The following is a 6,000-nucleotide window of genomic DNA, read 5'->3' as shown; positions in this document are numbered from 1 at the left end:
CTGGGGCATAGAACCTGGAGACGTAGCCATTTCTCTTTAAAAGTGGTGCTGCCAAGCGAAGCAGGCCTGCCAGAGAATGCAACCTGCAATATAGAAGAAACTAGCACAGGCATTCTAGATTGTTCCAGTGGAATGTAGCATCTACTTGAATTTTGCTAAAGCAATGCCAAGTTTTTCTCTTTCAGTGAGTTTGAGTTCCTATGGGCTAGAGAAATCATTTTTCAACTCCTAAGCGTAATACCATCACTGCGAAACCAGCAGGAATTAAACTTCACCTCTCCCATTCCTCTCACTTTTTAAACTGTTTTACCGCAATTTACCTCCCACAGGACACTTTGCCCTCTGAGCAACCAGAGATGCTAAGCTCAAGTCCATGTAGCGCTCCCCTGTGCCTTTTCTCACGACTGCAGGGCACAAGCCACTCCACTTCTCAGCCTTGGCTCATGGTTAATTAGCCACCAGGACTTAGTTTAGGGCCAAATTCAGCTCATATTGCAACCTTCTGGCTGCCAGGGCAGAAACAAAGTTTGAAGGCTGTTCTGTCCAAACAATTTGCTCCACAGAGCAGATTAATTTCATACTGGCAAAATCCATACACTTAATAATTATCTAGACTGGGAGAAAAATACCAGTAAATCGATTGCCACATAAAATACAATTCAAAGAATAGAGCACAAAGAGAAGAAATCTGGGCGTGTTCAACCTTCACCTTCAATGGCTCCTTTTTGCCCTTAGTAAACCAATCAGCATGGGTAAACCAACCAACAGTAAACCAACCAAGCCCCTTGTAAGTCAGGCTCCTGCTGACACTCCCCTATCCATACCTACCCTATATAGCAGTCACACACAGGAAATCTCTTGCCGGTCAAAGGCCCCACGCTCTCCTGGGTCTCCATGCCTTTGCACGTGCTGCTCCCTCTGCCTGGTGCCTTCCTGCCTAGCTCACTGAATCATCCTTCAGAATGCAGTTCAGGGAGCATCTCTGCATGACATCCCTGACCATCATGTTGGCTGAAGTGCTTGTCTATGCCTTGCCATAGTCCCCGCCATGGCTGTATCTGATGAGTGCATTGATCTGTTTAGCTTCACACGAGGTTTAGCAGGGATCTATCTGGGCCTTTCATTCTTTTGCCCCCAGCCCAAGCCCTTGTTATCTATTCCAGGACTTCTGCAGGCACTTTCATAATAGGTCTTGATGCTTCCAATCAACATCTCCCCTTCCCAGTTCTTCCTTTTCACTGCCTCCAGAGTTGTATCTCTAAAACACTTCATTCCCCCTTTCTTTTGCTTACAAACCTACTATTGTTCCCCATTGCCCCAACTCTGTGGCAAGCATTCAAGACTCTTGCCAACCTGATACCAAATTTCTCCTTTGTTTTCTTCTTCTACCGTTTCAGGCCATAGATCCATGCCACAGTCAAGAGTTCCCCAAAGGGGCCACAAAATGTCTCTTTTCCACATTGGCTCACGAAGTTTTCTCCTTTTCCATACCTGATAGGCAAACTTCAATTGTAAGACCAGGTAAAACGTTACCAGTAAATAGCTCTCAACTCCTGAGCCAGAATTCATTGCTTCTGTAGGGGCTGGTAACTTGGTCTAGTTCTGCTCAGCTGTTCCTTTGTTGCAGACTGAGCCCCTGACCAGAAGCCTCAGCTGCTCCAGCAGATGGTGGCTAGAATTTTTTGAGTTGTTTTTAATCTGGTGCTCTGAGGCTGGGGTGAACCCAGGGAGCTGAAGCAGCAATGTCACCCCCAACGCATCATACACACACACACGCACACACACCAGGCACACACATAACATGGACTTACAACATGCCATCATGTTGGCATGATGGGCAAGTTGTAAGGATGGGCCGGCAGGGCGCCGTGACTCACGCCTATAATCCCAGCACTTTGGGAGGCCGAGGCAGGCAGATCACTTGAGGTCAAGAGTTTGAAACTAGCCTGACCAACATGGTGAAACCCTGTCTCTACTAAAAATACACACACAAAATAAATTAGCTGGGCATGGTGGTGGGTGCCTATAATCCCAGCTACTCTGGAGGCTGAGGCAGGAAAATCGCTTGAGCCCAGGAGGCAGAGGTTGCAGTGAGCCGAGATCATGCCATTACACTCCAGCCTGGGTGACAGAGTGAGACTGTCTCAAAAAAACAAAAGAAAGAAAGAAAGAAAAAAAAAAGAAAAGTAAACAAAAAAAAGGATGAGACTCTGTCTTCAGCACTGACCAGGTACTCCATTCCTCCTTATCACTGGATTCTGTCCTGAACTCCATCCAATATGGCCAGGGGCACCTCCTTGGTGCCCTGTTACCTGCTTTATCACGAACCCCATCTTGACCCCAAGTGGAATGACCACTCGGTCCACTGCAGGCAGCCTTCATGAATGCACCTTTCTATAGCAGGATCCACTTAAATCTTCCTGAAGAGGGCACAGAAAAACAGGCTCTTAAAACCTGCATCTGTACTCTCCAACTCTTAACACAATCTGGTACGCAGTTTTCTCAGGCAGCCCATGCAGAGTGGGTACGTGTGTAGATGTGTATTATTCTAATCCTTCCAACACAGCTTCTCCAGACACGCCTTCCCAGGGCCAGTTCAGAGCAGGCTAGATGGACAGTGCAGTGTCTACCCTTGACGTGTAGTTCAGCTTACTCAGTGATGCTTCCTGCTGCACGTAGATGCCCACAGCTGATGGTGTTCCAAGGTGAGAAGGTGGGAGGGGAGCCAGATGCATGGTTTGCTACAGGTGCAGACAGTAGAGGTTTATAAGCAATAATAAAACCAAATAAAAGGTAATCTACTTTTTATGAAAAGCCCATGAACTGACAATTGCCCACAAATGGGCAATTCTACATAATGGCTGTGATAAAACGCCTTCCTCACAAAGTAGGTTTTGGGTTTAAATTCTAAACAATTTCTGTGAGTTTTAATTAAATACATGTAAGCTTCAAATTAGCAAATTGTATTAGTTATCCATTGATACACATTGCTCTCTACATGAAAGCGAATTTTGGAACTCCCTGTTAGTCGTACTGTCTCCTAATATACACAGTCTCACATGCACAGTCTCAGTGGCACCAGGATAAGCCCAGAAATGTCAGAGTTTTTCTGGGTTTCCACCAAGGCAGTTGTTTATCCATCTCCTGGGTACTATATATGTCTGTCTTTACATAATGCAGTTGAAACAAAGAGAAAACAATGACTGTAAAGATAAAGAAATAGAACTTCAGTTACTTCAATATTGCCATTCCACATAACCACTTGTAGTTTTTATTTGTATTTTAAAAAATGTAGCAGTGAAACAGAGCATGCACTTCAAGGTATGGTATTTTTTAGACTCTTTTAGAATGGAGGTTAAATTTATAGAACATAAAAATAACAATTTTAAAGTGTACATTCCGTGGCATTTAGTAAATTAACAATGTTGTACAACCATCACCTCTGTCTAGTTCCAAAACTTTTCATCATTCCCAAAGGAGATTCCATACCCATTATGCAGAGTCACTCCCCGTTCCCCTCCATTTTTGGTTGCAAGTACAAATTTTAGTTCACACATGACATTTTTTACTAATTTTTAAATGCATATATATATATATATATATATAATTTTTTTTTTTTTAAGACGGTGTTTCTTTCTTGTTGCCCAGGCTGGAGTGTCATGGTGCAATCTCAGCTCACTGCAACCTCCACCTCCCAGGTTCAAGAGATTCTCGTGCCTCAGCCTCCTGAGTAACTGGGATTACAGGCGCCCACTACCATGCCTGGCTAATTTTTTTTTTTTTTGTATTTTTAGTAGAGACGGGGTTTCACCACATTGGCCAGGCTGGTCTCAAACTCCTGACCTCAGGTGATCTGCCCGCCTCTGACTCCCAAAGTGCTGGGATTACAGGTGTGAGCCACCATGCCTGGACATAATATATTTTTAGTTTGAATTTTCTTTATTATTATTTGTTATAAACTGTAATGTTATCTCAGACTACAACAAACATGTAGGTATAAGTCTTCCCTGTTTTCAAAAATCATATTAATGTTATAAAATATTTAATTTATTTCTTTTTATTTTACTATAGTATTTATTTCACTTCTTTTTTCTTTTTTTCTGGCATAATAGTATATACGAAGTTCAATTTTTAACATTTACTGACTGTTCTTTTCCTGGACATTGTTATTATCTATTCCATTTTTATGATTATTACTGAAGATAATTTTGTTGTATAGCTGAAGATTGGTAAAAATGAATTCACTCTGGGCATTAAACAAGCCAGATTCACACTGACCATAGCTGCAGAAATGTTGCTTGGTCCTTGTTGGATCATCAGTCCTTTCATTGCTGTTTCTGCTCTGCAGTTGCAGTTACATAGCTTGCTGCCTCCTCCTCACTCTATAGTCATGCATGGGGAGTGTAGAGGAGGAAAAAACTTTTTTCCTCTTCCTCCTGGGTTCTCCAGCTGGGGGCCTGCAAATGAGACTGACAAAAGACGGTCTAAAAAACAGGAGAAAAACAGAGTTTATTAACATGTGCAATGCACATCCTCACAGAAGGAACTCAGTGATGAGCAAGTCAAAGGGATGGTTAGAGGTTGGGGCTTATATAACATCTTAACAAAGAACAATACATTTGTAGAGAAGTGGTGAGACAAAGGAAAGAATTTCGGGATTCCAACGTGCTGTGGTTTCAATGTCCTTTCCAAGATTCATGTTGAAATTTATTGCAGGGCCAGGCATGGTGGCTCATGCCTGTAATCCCAGCACTTTGAGAGGCTGAGGTGGGAGGATCACTTGAGCCCAGGAGTTCAAGAGCAGCCTAGGCAACATAATAAGACCCCATCTCTAAAAATAATTTATTGCAGGATGTGGAGCTTTTAAGAAGTGATTAAGTCATGAAAGTTCGGCCCTCATGAATGGATTAATGCTGTTATCACAAGAGTAGGTTAGTTATTGAGAGTGGGTTCCTGATAAAAAGGATGAGTTTGGCCAGATTTCCTCTCTGTCTGTTTCATGGACTCACTTCCACCTTCCTCTCTTTAACCATGGAATGAGTATTGACAGATGCAGGTGCCATTCCCTTGGGCTTCCCAGCCTCCAGAACTATGAGCCAAATAAATCTCTTTTCTTTATAAATTATGCAATCTGCAGCTTCTGTTATAGCAACAGGAAACAGACTAAGACACAAAGGCAGAAAACTGTGGGAAGATAAATATATGAGGGAAACTAATAGAAAGTCAGGATTGTCTTAGTAAGGTTTGTGGTATAGATTCCCCTCATGCTGTCACCGGGCTAATTAAAAAAAAAAAACCCAGGTGCGGTGGCTCACACCTGTAATCACAGCACTTTGGGAGGCTGAGGCGGGCAGATCATGAGGTCAGGAGATCGAGACCATCCTGGCTAACACGGTGAAACCCTGTCTCTACTGAAAATACAAAAAAATTAGCTGGGCATGGTGGCAGGCACCTGTAGTTCCAGTTACTCGGGAGGCTGAGGCAGGAGAATGGTGTGAACCCAGGAGGCAGAGCTTGCAGTGAGCCGAGATCACACCACTGCACTCCAGCCTGGGTGACAGAGCGAGACTCCATCTCAAACAAAACAAACAAAAAAAAGTCTGGTGATTAAGCATCTCAGCCTACTTCTAGGCAAATGGTGGGGGAAGGAGAGTGTTTTTTTGGTGTCTGCTGTTTTCAATTGTCTTCAGCTTCAAATAATCCTTACACCAAAGTACAAATTTTAGGGTGGCATATTCTGATCCCCTATAGTAGCCATCTCTAGAACTAGCTCCACTCAGGAGAGACTGATGCTCCTTTAGCTTCTTCCCCTTCTCTGAGTCCCTTACTTCATAGGGAAGCCCAGTGTTTCCAGCTTTCACTGCCCCTCATTAGAAATAGGTTGGAGATCCCCTCCCAGAAAACTGGCTGGGGCAGGTGAACTCAGCACACACCCTGGGGGCACAGTTCACAGAGTGGAGCAAGCCCCAGCACATCCAGAAGATTTCATGGAGCTTCTTT

This window comes from Piliocolobus tephrosceles, chromosome 5 (assembly GCF_002776525.5).
Source record: "Piliocolobus tephrosceles isolate RC106 chromosome 5, ASM277652v3, whole genome shotgun sequence".
NCBI lineage: Eukaryota > Metazoa > Chordata > Mammalia > Primates > Cercopithecidae > Piliocolobus > Piliocolobus tephrosceles.
Note: the sequence above shows the minus strand (reverse complement) of the source record.